This window comes from Capsicum annuum, chromosome 12 (genome assembly GCF_002878395.1).
Source record: "Capsicum annuum cultivar UCD-10X-F1 chromosome 12, UCD10Xv1.1, whole genome shotgun sequence".
NCBI lineage: Eukaryota > Viridiplantae > Streptophyta > Magnoliopsida > Solanales > Solanaceae > Capsicum > Capsicum annuum.
The window spans coordinates 90,485,423-90,506,079 of NC_061122.1; the positions used below are offsets into that span (position 1 = coordinate 90,485,423).

The following is a 20,657-nucleotide window of genomic DNA, read 5'->3' on the forward strand; positions in this document are numbered from 1 at the left end:
GCATGCCAATTTTTGTTTCATAAATACGAGCATTCATAGCTTCATGATAATACAGTAATTGAATTAGATAATGCTGAGTTCTTTGAACACATTTATATATATAAAGTTAGACATGAACTGTCTACTGGAGGGTCTAAATGACCTCAGGATGAACCAAAATAAAATATACTTAATGATGAGAATCCAAGGCGTAGTACACGTCAATAAATGTCTACTTCCTTCGGATAAGATTTTGTAATATTTCATCTTAAAAATGAAAATGAGCCTCAAACTTTTAAATAAGAAATACTATCTATGGACTTATCATTTTGAAAAAGAGGCAGCCAATAGTGAGATTGGTTCAATTTTGAGCAACTCTACTTGGGAGTTGATTGATATTCCTCTAGGAAATAAACTTTTAGATTTTAAATGGATCTTTGAAAGAAAAATAAAAGTAGAAGGTACTAATGATAAATACAAGGCAAGACTTATTGTGAAATGCTTTTACAAAAATAAGACCTTGATTATTTCGACACACACTCTCCAGTAACAGAGATAACGTTCATTCAGCTGTTGGTTTCTTTAGCTATAATCTATGGTCTTGAAATTCATTAAATAGATGTGAAAATAGATTTATTAAATAGAGCATTGGAGGAAAAAGTTTACATGAAAGTTACCAAGATTTTGTGGTTCCTGGTAAAGAACATTAAGTGTGCAAACTTGTTAAGTCACTTTATGAACTAAAACAAGCATCCAAACAATGACATGCAAAGTTTGACCAAACCATGTCGACAAATAGATTTAAGATAAATGAATGTGAGAAAATTATTTAAATTAAAGACACTTCAAATCTCAAAGGCATTATTTGTTTATATATGGATAACATGTTGATCATCAGTAGATACATTGGTGATATAAATTCTACGAAATGGATGCTTGAGAGCAAGTTTGATATAAAATACCTTGGAATTTCTGATGTGATTTTAGGAATAAGAATTCATAAAACTCTACAAGGGCTGGCATTATCAGTCTCATTACATTGAAAAGGTACTTGACATGTTCAAGTATTTGAATTTCAATATTGTCAAGACTCCATTAGACGTGAACTTTGAATTTTAATATAATAAAGATAAAAACGACTCATGATTGGTTAATGCAAGAGTGTTTGAAAGTTTGATGTATATCATGAATTGTATATGACCAGACATATTGTGTGATATTAGTAAATTGAGTTGGTACACGAGTAAACTTAATAAAACTAATTGGATGACAATAAGAAGAGTTTTTGATACATAAAACATACTCTAGACTATGTTTTGGATTATAACAAATATCCTATGGTGATTGAAGGATATGCAAATTAGATCATCAGATCAGATGAAGTAAAATACGTGATTGGATATGTATTTACTTTAGTTGGAGGAGCAGTCTCTTGAAAATCATCCAAACAGGCATGTATTGCCCGTTCTATAATGGAATATAAATTTATCGCGTTAGATAAAGCCGGTGAAGAATTTGAGTTACTCCAAAATTTCTTGGAAGATATTTCTTATTAGCCCAAATCTTTGGCACAAGTATGCATACACTGTGATAGTCAAGCGATAATAGGTAGACAAGGGAGTATGATGTATAATGGTAAATCTCTTCGTATAAGACGAAGGCATAATATCGTTAGAGAACTACTCTCTAGTGAAATTATCATGATTGACTATGTGAAGTCAAAGGATAATGTGTTGGATCCACTAACAAAAGCCCTATCTAGAGAGAAAGTTGAGAGATTATCAAAGGAAATGAGCTTACGACCTTGGATAAGTTATCATGGAGGTAACTATACCTAGAAGACTAGAGATCCCACGAGCTAGGTTCAAAGAGATAAAATAAAGTTGTGATTGACAGTTCAACATTGTCAATTAATTTAGCCCATTCTCATGATGAAGACAATGTTTCAGGAAAATAAGGATAAGACTTATGATTTGAAGCTTTTTAATGGTTTCTATGTTTGGTAGGTGTGATTAAATAGTTTAATCTATAGGATCAAACATTTAGGAGTCACCTATGTGAGGATGAAGCAGAAGCCGCTTCAAAGAGAATAGTTCATGAAATACTTGGCAGGTGTGATTAAATAGTTTGATTTATAATAGTAAAGGCCTATTATATAAGCTCTCATGAAAATAGTTCATGCTCAATGTTGAAATGGACAAAATCTTGAGAACCATAAATGATAAAAAGTTGATTGTGCGATTTTTGTTATCTAGGGGTGCATTAAAGTTCGATGGTGTGCATCCAATTTCACTACGGGAAGTTCAAAGTAAACCTACTTATCCAGATGTAATTAATCTTTGCTTGTAGAACACACACCTGTCCGTATATTTTTTTGATGAAATAGTCATTTTTCATTCATGTTGGAGATTAGGTTCTAAGTGAAAGTTAATGAAAAATGAATGGAAGTACATGAAGGGAAAAGTGTAGCATGTATTCACTTTATAAAAGGAATGTTCTCCCTATTGCTAGGAGAAAGGAAAATCCTTGTGCTTAAATATAGAAGCAGTTCTTTATCTGGATAGTAAGGTAATAACAAGACAAGCCTCGCGTCATCTTCATCGTCGCTTTCTCGGCTTGGCTTTGTCTTCGGCTTTAGATTGATATTTAGATTTGAATTTGAATTTGATCGATCGGAAGATTATATTTTTGGATAATATTCATTTGAAACTTGAAAATTAGTAATATTGTAATCACTACAAGAAAATGCACTAATAGCTACAAAACATAAGCTACAAATTTGAAAATCGTAGCTATAACCTAGTTATAGCCACAAAAATTAAATTTTATGGCTATCTACAAATTCAAAAAATTTCATAGCCACAAAAATCAAATTGATAAAACTAAAACTTCATTTTTGCTATTATTGTTTAATATCGTGGCTATCATTATCTAAATTGCTACAATTTTATAGCTACGATAACATTTTGTAGCTAACTATAAGTTTATGCCACCCAATAAAAGTATTTGTAGCAATAGTAACCTTTTAGCCATAATTAATTATTTGAAACAAACTATTGTAGCTAAATTAAATAATTTTGCTTCAAGTTATAAAAATTGTGGCAATAGTCAAACAAAATAGTTAATTTTTGCCACAAAATAAAACCTATTGTAGTAATAGTAATTTTTTCAACCACAAAAATTATTTGAAGCAAAATTTGTGGCTAAATAAATATTTTTCTTTAAATTAAAAAAATTGTGGTAATAGATGACTTCTAATAGATATAACTATTTGTCATGACAAAATGATATAGCTATAAATTGTTTTTGTTGCAAAAATTTCATAGCTAATAATTACAATTTTTAATTATAATTTAAAATTTATTGTTACAAAACTACTCCTTTTGTCTCATATTATTTGACATTTTTGTCAAAAAAAGGGTCTCAAAATAATTAACATGTTTTAAAAGATCAAAAGATACTTGGAATTGATTTTTCAACTTTACCTTTAGTAATTTAATGAAAGCAATTAACTCAAATAGACAATATTGACAATATTTAATGTATATTTAAGAATCACATTAATTAATTCACAATTCGTATAAATTTTATTTATGAATTGTGTAAAAGACAAATATATTAAATAATACGAGATAAAAATAATTTTTTTACCCATATTAAATATATTTTTTTTATTACACTTGAGTTGAAGTGGTACCACATAAATAGTATTAATGTATAATCATGATAAATTAGTAGCAGCAAATTTCTGTAGTTATAAGAAATGTATGTACTTGGTTTTTCCTTTAAAAACATTATACTTGGTTTTTCCTTTAAATGATTTTGTTTTAATTATAGATTGGGGCTCCATTTACTTTTCATAGCTTACAAAAGGCAAAACAAAAAAACAAAAAATTGTCGGAGCCATCCATCAATTTTCGTAGAAAGGGAAGGGGCAAGGTCTCGATGAAGCCATCCATCATCGGAGCTCCGATCGTCTTCCCCGAGAACAGATCCTACTACTCCACCAGCTACATCGATCTATGATAAAGCCAATCTCATTTCTTTTTTTATTCCAAGCTAATTATTACTTCCACTTTGAGCTTTGAATTTCTTCAATGGCGAGGAAACAGCTCCAATTTGAGTAGCCTCTACGATCTATCACCGGTAAGTATGTATATGTTCTTTCATTTTTCTCTCTAGTAGATCCTCTTTAATTTTTGTATTTGTACAAAATGTTCATATCCGATTAAATCGATTAAACACCCCACGTTGTATTTGGACCATTGGTAGAAGCTTAGAAGGCGTTCAAGTTGGTGTCTTTTTTCCTGGGTCTCATATTTTGCATGTACTCTTTTGTTTTACAAAGCTGTCATCCAAGTTTCACTGTAAAAATTGTCAATTCAGTCTTATCATGCAGATACAGATAACAATTTTTAAGAGCTATGTATAGAGACATATCAAAGATTAATGTCAGTAGGCCGAGGGTGTGGTTTATTATACATTCTAGCTGAAAAACAGTGAACAACAGGTCTGAATCTGTTTTGTATTTTTTTAAAATCTTTTGCTTTGGAGTATTGTTGAACAATTGAGATTGGTGAAAGATGGAAATTTCAAGAGAACCGACTCCTAGAGTGAACTAATTTGTTACATCAATTGAAGGTAAAAAAGATGACTCAAATCATTAAAGATCCAAATTGAAATCAGTAGATACGTTTGCACGAATGGATCACCATTTTCTTACATTGAATGCACCAGAGATTTTGAAGGAAACTGTGAGAATTCTGAAGTACAATCAATAAGTTTCATGACAAAAAATCTCTGTAATTTCTGTTATGATGATAGAGGAATATAACAATGAATTCTCAGAACATTCAGGGAGCAGTTCTGTACAAACTAAACACTCCAAGTATGTGTATTATTCCCTGTTCCTTAAAACATAACTAGTTAGTTGGAATACACTGATGTCGTTGTTGTTGTAGACACTTGACTAAATTATATTCCAAGTGAGCACTTAATTGATGTACCCTAATAAAAACTGTTATCATGTATTCAATCAAAAAAATATGTACTTTGGATATCTAAATGAAATTTACTAACAAGTTTCAGAGGATGTCGATGTATGCACCATAATTGAAATGATGAGTACTGGATGTATGTGTATATAGTTCTGACTGATTATATTTCGATTTGTTAAATTAGTAGCAGAAGTAACCGTATTGAGCCGGGAACTGCATGGGCTATAGAGATGAAAATGTAAAGCAGTTTTTCAAGAAATAATTAAGCGAAGACGACAATGCTAGCGATCACTTAGAGATTCCCAGGACATTAGCGCACTATTTACAGAGTTTGATACTGCAACATTGCGTTAATCATGGGTTTTAATGGAGTCGCTTGAGGACCATGAAGCATGGTAGATGTGTTCTTGGGGTTTCTTCCTATATCCAGATTAGGTTTGTTTGAGATTCCTGTCTACATTGGAAGCTGGTTGGTTCTCTCGACATGCCCAAGACAACTTTTGCCGAAGCTGAAGTTAGTGTCATCAACCAACCTGGATGTTGCTGTGGTGGGAACGGAGATGCTCTACTACTGAATCAAGTGTTCTGTTGAATTTTCGGATTCTTGTCCCACCTGATTATCTTCACTTGAAGTTCTTGTTTTCTATCTTTCTTTACTTGGAATATACAGTGAGTAAAACCCAATTTTCAGTGGTGTTTGCCTTGATAGGATTACTGGTCGATTAGCTGCTTCTCTTATATTGTGATATTTATTTGTTTGGAAGCTCACAACAACACTTTTTAGCAATTCTGGTTGGGTTGTTGAAGCTACCCGGGGCATAATTGAAGTGATTTGCTGCTGTCCAGAGCTACATACTATTTAGCATGTTATTGCTGAGTGAAAACATCACAGGTCTCCTACTTGCAATAGGGATCTTTGATCTACATATTTTCTTGCTATATTGTTTATTGTTTTAGAAGCTGAATATGACCTTCTCTAAAGGTGATGGTTATAGTTCATTATTATACCTAATTTTGAGATGTTATCACTGTGTAGGCACAATTGTGAGGATACTTGCTATCTTGTGCTAGGTAGATTGTGCAGGAGTGTTTAAATAGTTGCTGAAGATTTACTACAAGGAAATGTTGTCATCTTTGATGCCTGTGTTAACTTGCTCAAGAATTGTTATTCATTATTCATCTTCACTGAAGATTTACTACAAGGATATTTTATCATCTTGATACTTGTGATTATTTAATCGTCCATTGAGGTAATGTGTTATCTTTAACCAAATCTTCTACTCCTTTTGCATTTTCTCCGGGGCTGGTCCTTTTACTGGATCATCCACACCAAGTACACCATCACCCAATGGGGCATCAATATCTACTACTCGTGCAGGTACATATACGCAGATTTTAAATTTAAATTTGATAGGTTCAACTTTTAATTTCCTTTTCACTTAGCTTGTTGTACTTCTAAAATGACGGAATTCAAAATTTCATGTTAAAATTTTAATAATCTCTGTTTCAATTGGCATCTTTCAAATTTTAACATTCAAACAAGTGTTTTTTTTTCTGAATTCTCTCAACTTTGGTTGTAAAAATATCTCAATTTATAATGTACTTTAATTTAGACATGAAGTTTAAGAAATATGAGTCGTTTATGTTCTATCATTCATCCTGTGCATTATGTTTCCAAAATAGCATACAATTATCTCGCAAGCATGTATTTTTCCATAACGAAGGCTTAAATTTTGAATCACTTTTTTTGCTTCATTGAATGACTCCGGTAAAGTTTTACCAAAAGAAAGTGCTCGTTTAATTAACTTTAGTTGATTCTTTAGTATGCTATCAACTGCTTTATCACTCAACCCATGAAGACACTTAATTTGGAACAATTCAATAATTAGTGACAACTTGGAGAATGTCTCGCAACCCGGATAGAGTTGTTGTGCAGCATTCTCCAATAATTTGGAAAATTTGGAAGCAGGTTCTGAAGTATCATCATGTTTAAACTTAACCCCACTACAATCATCCATGATTTTGGGGCCAACAATATTATTAATCATTTCAAACATATCTTTACCTTGCTCTCTTCTTACATCCTTTTGTTCTACTTCATTATTATCAGTTTTTTGCTTTTTAGCTGCAAATTCTCCATGATGAAGCCACCGAGTATACGATGGGACTATCCCAGTAAATATTAAATGATTCTGTACTTGATCTCTAGTTTGGTAGAGAACATTATTGCATGTCTTACAAGGACAAGGAATTTCATCGTTTGGTTCTTTGTCCTTAAAAGTAAATTGAAGAAAATCCTTGACTCCTTTCTTATACACATCACCCAATCTATTGGTACAACCAATCCAAGTGTTGTCCATTTCAAATTGTACAAAGAAAAAAGAAGAAAACCTCACTTCTTAAGAGTTAACCAGAACTATACCTGAAACAAAGAAAAGAAGAGTAATAATTTGCATCTGTCACCTATGTGTCATGTTTGTCAATCTTAGCTATTATGTATTGCTTCTGTTTATATGAATTATTTTCTAGAATTCATGTTTATTCCAAATTAATAATCACCATAGCAATGATCATCTAAACAACCTAAAAAATAACCCCCCAAAACGAAAGAGACTTTTAAGTGAATTAGAAGATCTATAACTTTTAGCTAGAGAGAATAAATAAGCTTAGCTAGAGAGAATAAATAAGCTTACTTCTGACGCTTTTGGTATTTTCCAGAGATACCTCAGGAGATGACAGTGAGGTTGATCCTCGACTTTTGAGAGAAAAATCGGTAGAGAATCAAAATTTAAATAGTGAGTGTTTAGGAATTTTTAGACCCAAATTTAAGAAGTGAGGGTTTAGGGATTTTTGGTACGGTTTTAATTTTATTAAAACATGACTTTTAGGAATGCACATATATGTCAAAGTTTCATAACATCACATTTCGGTCCCCTGTCATTTTTATATAAATTTTGAAAATTGTTACGCTACCCATCGTATATTAGTTGTTCACGTTACTAAATATACTTTTTATCTTAGCAAATATGAGGTACTGCATAATTTCTTTGAGTCTTAACTTTGGACTTTCCCCAACTTTTGTTATTGAATTTTATGAGGAGGTGGGACCTATAATATTTTTCTTGAACCCTTGAATGGAATTTCTACCTCCGTCACTGCTTGAATCAGTTTGGTAATTGTAGGTAGATATTATAAAATACTAGTTATGTTGTAGAGTACTCTGCAGAAAGTAATCAGTAGAAGGTTAATCATCGGAAAGCAATCTTTATCTAAACATTAACAAATTTTTGCAATCGCAAGGGGTTCAAAAAATACGCAAAGGAATACTATAAATCACAGTAATTAACATTTAAGTTTTTTTTTAAGATATAAAATATTTAATTGATTTTCGAAATTATATCAGTGTCACTTAAATTGGAATAGAAATAAGGTATATTAAAAATCTCAATAAGTAAAAACTTAAATTATTTTAAAAATATAATTGACTATCAATACCACAAAAGTTTGAACAAGGAGATTGACGTATTATTTGAAAATTACTATAGTAATAACAACAACAAACGCAGTATTCCCAAAAAGTGGGGTCTGAGGAGGATAGAATGTATGTAGTCCATACCGCTATCTCAGCTGAAGTAGAGGTAGTTGTGTATTATAAGTTACGACAGTTAACAACTTAAAATATCTAAAGCATATTAAAAATATGATTGATTATCTAAATTTTATTTGTGTCACATAAATTGAGAAGAAAAAATAACATACATTGGATACGTACTGGTATAGGCCCTCGACATCTTGCATTTAAGACATCTACTTTTGGATATACACTTTCTATGTGACCTATTATATGTAGGATCCTATGTAGGATATGAATACACAGTGTAGGATGCCATATAGAGCACATGTATTTATTTGTTCAGCTAAGTTTAAAAGTTTAAGTGTCCACTTATGCACACTCAAAATTAGACGGTATAAAGGAAAGCTTAAGTTAAATTAAAGGGTACATTTATGTTTTATGCCATTGTTATTTGACTCAAACTTGTTTGAAATAATATCTTTATTGATCTAGTATAGTTGGAGGTTTTAATCATTTGATTTGATCAATTTTACAATTTGTAGGTCTTAAAACTAACTTAAATAAATAAGTGAACTTCAAAAATACTCAAAATTTCATTTCAATCAATTAGTTATTTTGGAAAATACTATTTTATCTTGACATAATCTATTGGGATGACATATACTTATATTGATTTAGTGTAATTAGAGATGTTCATTATTTGGCTCGATTTAACTTTATGGTATTCTACTTGTAAGTTTCAAATACAACTTAGATAAATAAGTGATTCTATTTACTTTGACTAATTAATTATATTAAGTTTAAAGAAAACTTCAATAAGTTTCACTCAGATACAATATTACAATATTTACCCTATTGTATTTTGTGTTTATAATTATTGTCTACTGTAGTTATTTTTTCTTTCTAAAGTTGTCGGTGTGGTTGGGTTCTCTCCCATCAATTTAAAAATTCAATAAATCTAATGCCTTCAAATTTGCTATTTAACTAGAAATAAAATAAGGTTTGTTTTAGTACTAGTGTATTTGAATTTGCTTATTCTTGTAATTTGTGTAGGCTTTTATGCATGAATATATATATATATATATATATATATATATATATATATATATATATATATATATATATATGAATCGAACTGTTAAGGACCATCTTCTTATCGATTTTGTATGTTTACAAATTGAAAATTTATAAAATCAATCAGATAATATATAAAATCGAGTTGATCAACGCACACCTCCTAAGCCTAACCTTCAATGTCTTCATGATCTACTATTAATTTAAAGTAATTAATAATTATTTTAAATATAATTATGATAATTGAATTAAGAATTAATAATTAAATATAAAAGCACATGAATATCATAGTTTATATCTAATACATTTGTAAAATAATCTTTAATTATCATGAAGACATTAAAATAAAATAATCAAATCTAATACCATACATGAAAAAGGAATTGTACGCTTTACATATAAAAAAATCTCATCAAACGTTTTTAATGCTATTAGGGTTATTAGGAGGGAGAAATAAATTGACAAAATTTAAAATTTGAGAAAGAAGTAGCCTCCTCCCCCCTCCTCTAAAAAATTTCCCTCCAAAATATTTTCCTCTAATTTTTTGGTCAAATTTCAGCTTATTTTTTTATATATTAGAGAAATTAGATGCATGACAGTCTGACCTACAAAAATATTGGAGACACAAAAATCGAAATCCTAAACTTACAACGGTAGTCAAGTCTTTCTCCAAGAAAGGTAAAGTTGTTTGTCTAATATCAATTTGTTTGGTATTTCAATTATCGGTTCATTTTTTAAATTTCTCAATAACTAATTGACTCCTCTTCCTCTTCAAATTCCACTATGAATCTATCGAATTGTTGGACCCCTTTCCTTGGAATTCATCAACTTTTCTAGGTATGAGTTCTTTTCTGCTCATTTGTTTTGCTTTTAATTTATATTTTTGATTTTTTATTTGCATTTAATGTGTATTTGGTTTGATGGATCAGTTTGGGTTCTTGATTTGTATTTTAGATTACTGAAGTTGCTTTTAATTTTCAACATTGAGTAGTAGTTGTTGTTGAAGAAAAGTATTTTAGTATCTTATGAATGCTTATTTCTAACTAGAAATGGGTCAGAATGGTCTTCGAAAAAAGCGTAATCGTGGGGCTGACAATAATGACGTGGAACCTGTTACGAGTTTCAAATAGACATCTGGCAAAGAAAGTTTGCGTGACGTGGAACCTGTCACGAGTTTCAAAAAGACATCCGGTAAAGAAAGTTTGCGTGAGGTAGAATCTGTTATGAGTTTCAAAAAGACCTCAAGCAAAGAAAATTTGCCCAAGAAACATGTAGATGAATCTATTTATTCCGGTAATTTTATATTGTTTTATAAAACTATTTTTAACAATTAGACAAGTTATCATATTTATTTAATCATATTTAGCTAATTCATGTTTGATAACCTTTTTAGAAAATATGGACATGGTAAGTGAGGTTACAATTATCTATCATTATGGTGGATATTTAAAATTTTGCCCTTCTAAAGAATATGTGAGCGGGCATTTGATGAATACAATTATGGACATTGATTTTATGAGTTATTTTGATATGTTGGATGATTTGAAAAAGCACTGTAAGTTTTCTATTTTAGATGGAGATAAGTTCTCTTATTTAAGAGGTGATAAAATTATGAATGATTATGATGGATTGGTAGAATGTTGTGATGATTCAGACGTTAAGGACATGCTTTTTAGTTATAAGATGCATAAGGAAAAGCCTATAGAGATTTATACATTATCGAAAAATTATGATATTTTCGAAGATCCATCTCTTGAAAAAAATAATTATAGGGATAATATGTCAGAAAAAGTGAATGAAGCAGTTGAAGAACATGAGCCTACAAATGCGATAGGTATTTTTTTTGTTTTATATTGATTTAGTTTTTTGTGTTATATATTTTTACTCCAGTTATATATTGATTTATAAATGTAGGCTCTACCATTGTGAAAAGAAAAACTAGAGAACCAACGCGATGCTTGAAAATAATAAATTTACAAGAGGGAGAAAAAGTGTGTACAATTTGATGAAGATAATCAAGCAATTGGTGATAATGCAACTCAATTCATTTGATTTTTGGGCCAAACAGTGAGAAGTCATTCTTGTTGCCCGTTGAAAGTAAATTGTTGGAAGGAATTGAGCAAGATAAGATTGATCTTATGTGGGATATCATCTTGGGGATATCATCTTGGTAAGACAAATGACAAACTAATAAAATATTTTACTTTTAAAATTTTTATATCTAGTTTGAGTGATTTTGGTCTAAAAAATTCTTCAATTTTTTTTTATTTTGATTTTTCATGTTGTATTTGATGAAAGCCTGTGTCGATCCCATTTTGTATGCTTTTACATACTTTAGCTACCTCGAATGAAAACTTGCAGTACTTTGGTCAGCTGTATACCTGAAGTTTGAAAAAAATCATTGGCTCTAGCGGTTTTGATCTGGATGTTAGAGAAATCAATTTTGTTGCTAGATCCGTCAATAGATGAAATTTTAATTTTAATATTTGCACACGATAACAGTGACTTGGATTCTTCACTTTAAAGAGTTAAAACTTATTTGAAATATATATTGTTATGATGCAAATTTCTCTAGTCATGGATGTTTGCTTCTTCACCTTAAAGAGTTAATGTATTTGAACGCACGCTGTTATGATGCAAATTTGTCTAGGTATAGCGTCACTGCATGGATGTTTGCTTGAACAATGTTTTCTTGAACAATCTTTAGTAAGAATTGTATGTGTTTATCTCCTTTTGGTATTTTGTTTCATGTCTCAACCTCCTTTCATTTTCTCTTTTGTCGGGGTCTATTAATAATAGTTTCTCTATTTTATTTTGAGGTTGTGGTATGAACTGCATGTGCTTATTTTTCTTAGACCTCATTTTGTGGGAATATACTATGATGTCTTTAATTTTGTGAATCGATAGTTCTCATGAAATATGATTATAAAGTATAATGGTGTGCTGAATTTTTGTGTAGGAGAAATTTAACTTTGATGTTCTGAGGAAAGAAAAAACGCAATTCTGAAACATATGAATGACCTTTATAGGGATTATAGACACAAGCTGAAACGAGATTATTTTGATAAAAACAACAACTTACCAACTTCGCTTATGCAACAAGCCTAAACGTGTTATGACAGACGACTGGAAATATTTGGTCTATCTTTGGAGTGATGATAGCTTTCAGGTATTAAAATTGATTTATTATTATATATTATATTAATTACAGAAGTTGTTCATTGTTTCACTTTCAATTTTATGTAGAAAAAAAGTATGCAGAACAAGAGAAATCGATCGAAATGATCTCTGCCTCCTTATTGTGGGACTCAAAGTTATGCAAGATTTAGACATGAAATTGTATTTTAACATAATAATATTTAGGATGAATTTATAATATTTCTATTCACATATCTTATTTAATTACAATAATATCTTTTGTTTTTATTGAAGAAAAATGCAAAAACTTCTTCTCGTGTTGAAGTCTTTATTGAATCGCGCAAGAGAAAAAATGAAAAATAAGTTGATACTTTTCAACAAGACATAATTGTAAGTTCTAATTTTGCCTCTTCTTTTATCTCCTCTTAGAATATATATATATATATTTGATTGATTTTTTTTTAATTGCAGGATCAATTAGAACAACATAAAAAGGAGCAAAAAGAGGAGAAATTTTCTTAAATAATGATGATATTTTTGAAAAGGTGTTGGGGATTGAAAAAAATAAATATCTTCGTGCATATGGACCAGGAAAAAGTATCAGTGAATATTTTGGTGGAAGACCGATAAAGATACAACTCATAAAACAAGTAGAATCGATCAGAAAGAAATCAAATGAGCGTGTAAAAAAAGTCAAACGGGAAGCTAATGAAGAATCTGAAGAAATGAAGAAAGAAATGGAGGATAAGATAGCAGAGTTGGATAAACGATGGGAAGAAAGATTTCGAACGATATTTTCGACTCGAGGTCAACAGTTGTTGCATCATGTGGAGGAGTGATGAAAATGCCAAAATTAATGAATGTTCGTGATTATATTCTCTTGCAAAATATTTTCAGACTATTGTTGACAATCTATTGGTCGTTCTTAATGCTTTTCTTTTAAGTTTGTTGAATAATTAAAGAATATATTCTTTCATAATTATTTATAAATTTATGTTGAAAATAATTTTTCAATTATGTTTTATGAATTGTTGCAGTAAATAGAATTCGTGAAATAATTTTAATTAGTAGATATATTTTATTTAAAATTCGTAGCTTAATATAAATTATAACTGCTATGTAGTAAGCGCATGGCTATACTTGTTCGTCTTCATAACAAATAAAGATAATGTTTTGCTACTGTTTTATTCTCGTGACAAAAAGTATAAATTTAGATATGCATTTTTAAATTTGTAGCTAAATATCCTCTATAATTTGCCATGTATAAAAAATGTGGCTATAATTTTTTAATTATCATAGCAAATAAAAGAAAATTTTGCTACATTTTTTATATTTCATGGTTAAAGATACGAATTATTAGCTACAATAGAATTATGTTTGTGACAAATACTTTAATTTATAGCTATGATTTTTTAATTCATAACTAAGTAGGAATATTTTTTGCCACAAGATTAAGTTATAGAAATAGCTATAAATTATAAGCTTGCATGGAAAATAAATTAATTTTTTACTACAAAATAATATCTTGTGGCTACAATATGAATATTGCTACTAATATTCTTCATCGTGGCAAAAGAATAAAAGCACTTGCTAGAAGTGTATTTTTCGTGGCAAGAACATTTTACTATACTGCTACAACATAAAAAATTCGTGGCTATAACTATTTGTTGTTAGTCACTACTCATGTAAAGTCCGTAGCTAAGACTTAGTTATGCCTCTTCTTGCTACGAATGCTACAGAAAAAAAAATGTAGCTAAATATCTATCCACGAAAATTTTCATATTTAGCTATGAGATACTCTGTAGCTATACATGTCTTATGCTGTAGTGAATCTAGAAAATACAATATTGTTGTAATTTATATTCTATTGTCATTTGCTATTTTTTTGGCTTAATACTGATGGTAGATGAATGTTAGACCGAAGTTTAAGAATCTTTGCGTAAGGATATAAAATCATTTTTTTTCTATTTTCTGAAAATTATTAATTTGTATTCAACGTTAAACATTTGTGATATCTTATTCTATTATATAGAAGCGTGAAAGGAAGCAGGTGACGGTCGTCATGTCTGCTTCCTCCGTGATTTTATTATATCACCTCTATTATATTATTATATGTCATTTACATATTAAAAAATTAATAATATTCAACAAAAAATATAAAATAAACATTTATGACATGTCTGTTTCAGTTGCTTCAACTGTAATTTTACTATTTCATCCTAATTAATTACTATAAGTCATTTAAGTTTTAAAAATTAATAATATTTAATAAAAAAGATAAAATAAATAAAAAAATAATAAACAAACTATTGATATGTTAAATTAACTTGCCATCTTATATAAGGCCCGTCTAAATTTTTTTCACAACTATTCTTTATATTAATTTTGTTATATCACTTCTAATAAGTTATTTCCTAATTGATTATTATATTTCATTTATGCATTAAAAAATTAATAATTTTTAATAAAAAAGAAAATAGACATTTATGACGTGTCTGCTTCAGTTGTTTCAACCGTAATGTTATTACGTCATCCCTAATTAATTATTATGAGTCATCTAAATATTAAAAAAATAATATTTAATAAAAATAAAATAAATAAAAAAATGATAAATTAACATTGGTGTTTTAGATTAACTTGACATCTTATATAAGACCTGCTTAAATTTTTTTCACAACTATTTTTTATAGTAATTTTAATGTATCACTTCTAGTAAGTTAGTATGAGTTATTTAAGACATGTCTACTTCGCGACTTCAATCGTGATATTTGATTGATTCTCGAAATTGTATCTGTGTCAATTAAATTGAAATAGAAGAAAAAGTATTATAAATTCAATAATTAAAAACTTATTTTATTTTAAAAATATAATAGATTATCAATGCTACAAAAGTCTGGACGAGTATTATAAATTATAATGGCTAACAACTTAAAATATTAAATTACAATGTCAAAAAACTATTATAAATTACAATACCTAACAATTTAAAATATCTAAAAAATATTTAAAATATAATTAATTATCAAAATTTTATTTATATCACATAAATTGAGACTAAAAAATAACATAGCACGGACGTTCAATATCTAGTATAAATAAGAAAAAGGTTGATAAAAGTATTTCCAAATCTTATACGTAAAAAAAGACTAATATACAGTAATAGAATTATAATGCAAAATTCCTCTAGGATTATATAAGCTTTTAAAGGAATTTTAGAAATTAATTTAGACTTGTGACCAAAACCAACTAAATATGTTATTAAAGTTCAAAATCATGCGTAGGAAAAATATTTATAGTAGTCTTCCTTTTTCCCTCTACCGTGTTCTTTTGATCCTTCGATATCTAGTATAAATAAGAAAAAGGTTGATAAAAGTATTTCCAAATCTTATACGTAAAAAAAATAAAATATAATATACAGTAATAGAATTATAATGCAAATTCCTCTAGGATTATATAAGTTTTTAAAGGAATTTTAGAAATTAATTTAGACTTGTGACGAAAACCAACTAAATATGTTATTAAAGTTCAAAATCATGCGTAGGAAAAATATTTATAGTAGTCTTCCTTTTTCCCCTCTACCGTGTTCTTTTGGGTCAAATATTCTTCAACTTAACTTCACTAGGTTTGATTATTTGCTATAGGTAAAAAAATCATAATATTTAAGAGAAAATGGTCAAATACCTCCCAACCTTTATCCCAAATTTCAATTACACAACTATACTTTGAAGGGGTCCTATGACCCCCCTGAACTATTTGAAAATGAAATATATACCCCCCAAATGCTGCCGCCCAGATGCGTAATGAAAAGTGAGCAACACACACTTGCCATGTAATGCCATCTAATTTCCACATAATATTATTTTTTATATAAAAAATTAATTATTATTTTTTAATATATATATATATATATATATATATATATATTCTCTTCTTTGAATTTTCCTTTCCATTTTTCATTTTTCTTTCATTTTGGAAGCATTTTTGGTAGCACAGGAATTCGAATTAATTCAGGAGAAGGACCACATTTTGATTCATTAATATGTTCACATTTCCAAAAATTCATGTGAGCAACTCAACTTGAATCAATCAAGTTGGCGTCATTGCCACCGTCAAATAATGAATCCACCACTTTCTGCCGCCGTCGTCGGAGATCCGGTGACTTTTGGCGTCGCGGACTAGTCCCAACGGTGCGCCACCTCAACGCGAGCACACCCTAACAAAAATCGTCCAAAACCGATGCTCCAATCGCTGTGAAATCGTATTTGAGCGCAGCGCCGCCGCTGACGAACTCCGGTGAAGGCGGCGCTGCCACTGTCCACCACCAATCGACGCAACACCACCACCAAATTTTATTTTAGCTATTGCATCAATTGTTGAAATAATTGTTAATTTTTTCGTTTTGATGGAATTGAAGATAGACCCATTTGGGGTGTGTGTTCTTGAAATGGAATGAAATTAGTTATTTGTTTTTTTATGAAATTTCAGAATTTGGTGTGTGTGTGGGGAGCAGCCATGGTGTTTTGTGTTGTGTTAAAGAGAAGAAAGAAAATGAATAATAATAAGAAGAAGAAATGTCATTGATGAGTTCTTGGTGCCATTGTTTGTGAAGAAGAAGAATTGTAGAGGAAGAAAGAAAAATGTCATTGATGAGTTCTTGGATGTCATTGTTTGTGAAGAAGAAGAAGAAGAAGAAGAATTGTAGAAGAAGAAGAAGAATTGAGGAAGAAGAAAGAAAATGAATTGAAGAAGAAGAGAAAGAAAACAAATAAAGAAAAATAATAATTAAAATTATAGATATTTATTTAAAGAAATATTAAAATTACATTTTTAATAAAAAATTCGGTTTTCACTCTCTTTAAAGAAAGTGAAATGCACATTCTTGCCACGTCAGCGTTTGGGGGGTATATATTCCATTTTTAAATAGTTCAGGGTGGTCATACCTCTTTAAAGTATAGTTGTGTAGTTGGGATTTGGGGTAAAGGTTGGGGGTATTTGACCATTTTCTCTAATATTTAATGATAAATTATTTTAGGAGTCAAAGATAAAAAAAAAAAGGATAATAAGTTCTTATTTTATTTTACTGTTATCATGAAATGTTCTGTGATCAAGTTTTTAGTATAATTAAGGCAAACGTGGTGCCATAAATGAAGTATGTTGGACGTTTTTTTTTTTAAATAAAAAATCCTGGGCACATTAGCATAATCAACTAAATAGAAAAATCCTGGGCACTTCTTAATCTTTTTTGGGTCGTTAATGATATAATCAACTCATTAATATGTTTGTTGGTCGAATTCGTAAGCACATTAGCATTTTAAAACTCAAATCAATTTGTCCAAGGAGAAAATAAATACTTCTGTAAATAAAAGTTAATGTATGGAGATTTAAATAATTTCAAATTATTATTTTTTGTCTCAGTTTACATTGCATAAAAAATTTTGAGCTTCAAATTAAATTTATTTATTTTCGTTTGTGTAAAGGATCAATTGCGATACAACAGAAAATAACACATTTGAGATACAATATTTATTTCTATAATTTAACGTACACTAAGCTAGTCAATATATAATAATAAAGGTGGATGTTCAACCAAGCCGCCGCATGCAGAACCTAACCTTTAAGCTAATTTTCGATCATCATTGCAACTACTTTCGGTATGAATAACCCATCAGAGGAAATAGTAACACATAAGGAAGCTAATAAGATGAAAGAACAAGTGAAAGAGAAATCGTATGCAGATTTATTCAAACCTAAAGGGTACGTGCATTAGAATATTAAGGTGCCTTCAAAACCCGTCATAATGCATCAAGGTGAGCCAAGCATTACATGAAAATCGTCGGAGGTGAGAAACATGATATTACAAGAGAATCTACAATACACAATTATAAATTCTCTTATGGAAAACCTAATATTAAGGAGTTGAGAAAGACTATACCAATGCAGTGTGGAATAAAAGGAGAATGCACAATAGGTTTGTTAGATGCAAGACATATACTCATCCGGTTGAATGGATTGGAGGATTATGTGCAGCTACTATCAAGTCCAACTTTTTATATTAAGGCGAAGGACATGTATTGACAAATGAGGAAACTTAAATGGGATCCATGGTTTGAACCAGACATTGAAACTACTATAAGAGTAGCATGAATCTCAATGCCTGATCTACCACCTAATTTTTTTTTGCAAAAGAAATGATATTTTCTATAGCTTCTGCAGTAGGAAAACCCTTAACTGTAGATATGGGTACAAGGAGCCAAACAAGGCCCGACTGTGCAAGGGTGAAGGTTCAAGTTGACTTGATAACTAATTTACCTCAGAGAGTGAGAATTAATAAAGAGAATGAAGATACAGGAGCAATAAAGTCAAAATGGATTAGTATCCAATATGACTACCTGCCTAAAAATTGCAAAGAATGCTCTTTGCAAGGTCATGATAAAGCAAGCTGGTGGAATATTCATTCGGAGTTACATGACAAAGTGCAGGAAGAGAAGGAAGATATGAACAAGGAAAGAGGTCAAGGACAATATAGAAGACAGAAGGAATATGCAAGACGGGGTACTGAGAATATAAATAAGTAGCAATGGTTGCAAAGGAGAAATAAATATTGAAGAGATAAGTATGGGCACATAGTAGGAGAGATAGAAAAAGAAAATCATAAGGAAGTGCTTACTGCTAATACTTTTGAAGCTTTAAATGTAGTAGAGGAGACCAAGGATAATGATCAACATAAAGACAACATTAAAGAATCTACAAAAGATTGAGTTAACAAATGCTTTGGAAAAATTAACTCATAAGAGGATAATGCAGAGATGGTCAGTGTAGCACCTAAGCAAATGAATGTAAATCAGGAAGATGAAAGTGCAGGCCAAAGATCAGTTGACAAAAGTAAAGATGCTCCTAATAAGCAAAATCAAGCAGAACAACATCAACAAGAAGTAACAAGTACTATGTACAGGGAACATTTAAAAGACCAGTAGGAGGAAGCAGAAAACTGTAATAATGAAAGAGAGGTGATGATAGTAGAACAACAAAATACAGATAAACATGGTCATTGAATAAATAGTTGCCATTGCAATAGATGTAGGAAAGTAACTTAATCTTATAAATGTTAACAAACTCGATATGGATAAGGAGGATTTAAAGGATAATATAATATAGGTAGCTACAACAGCTGACTTGTCTCCAAAGAAGATACAATAGTTAAGTGCTAAGCATGGAAAACAAAAAAGAAAGAACAGAAGTACAATAGAAAGTATATTGCAGACAAGGATTCACACAACAAAATCAAGATCTAGATGAATTCTTTGATATGAAATAAAAGATCTATCAATACTAAAAAAGCATTCACAAGATTAATTACAATGCATAAGATATATCAATTTTGCTTTATAGGTCTCATGGATCCTTTTCAGGAAAGCTTCAATATTGAGACGTATAAAAGAAAATTAGAGATGCAACATGCCACAACTAATGCTTCAGGCAAGATATGGGCATTTATGGATTCATCAGTGGAATATAGTACAATCAGCAATGAGGAAAACAACTTACAATGAAGTTAGAGAATAAAAATATTGGAATATCAGTAATTGTTACATTGGTATATGTAAAGTGTACTTCTAACGAAAGATTATGATTGTGGGAATCTATGGAAGAGTTATCTAACGACATTGAGAATCCTTGGCTTGTAGGGGAGATTTTAATGTCATTAGAAATAAAGAAGAAAAACTGAGTGGACTTTCTGTTACTGTGGAAAAAATAGATAATTTTAATCATTGTATAAATGTTTGGAATTTGGAGGAGAGTGTATTTTAAGTTAGAAAATATACTTGATGGAATGGGAGGACTTATGGTGAGTGTATTTTCAAAAGGCTAGACAGGGTTTTATATAATGATAAAAT

The 20,657-nt window shown here is 29.9% G+C and overlaps 2 long non-coding RNA genes across 5 annotated transcripts; both read left to right on the forward strand.

Moving 5' to 3' along the window:
* Window positions 1–3,719: 3,719 nt before the first annotated feature.
* Window positions 3,720–6,209, forward strand: LOC107851065. Of its 2 annotated transcripts, XR_007048725.1 has the most exons (3): window positions 3,796–4,125; window positions 5,161–5,868; window positions 6,013–6,209. It is a non-coding gene; the product is annotated as an uncharacterized LOC107851065 (long non-coding RNA). The 2 variants fall into 2 exon arrangements; XR_001668862.2 differs by having other exon boundaries at window positions 3,720–4,125; window positions 5,161–6,209.
* A 3,442-nt stretch (window positions 6,210–9,651) lies between these two features.
* On the forward strand, window positions 9,652–13,678 carry LOC107849920. Of its 3 annotated transcripts, XR_007048727.1 has the most exons (6): window positions 9,652–10,461; window positions 10,672–10,917; window positions 11,539–11,794; window positions 12,584–12,793; window positions 13,057–13,152; window positions 13,234–13,678. It is a non-coding gene; the product is annotated as an uncharacterized LOC107849920 (long non-coding RNA). The 3 variants fall into 3 exon arrangements; XR_007048728.1 differs by lacking the exons at window positions 9,652–10,461; window positions 10,672–10,917 and adding an exon at window positions 10,924–11,458; XR_007048726.1 differs by lacking the exons at window positions 9,652–10,461; window positions 10,672–10,917 and having other exon boundaries at window positions 10,924–11,794.
* The last annotated feature ends 6,979 nt before the right edge of the window (window positions 13,679–20,657 follow it).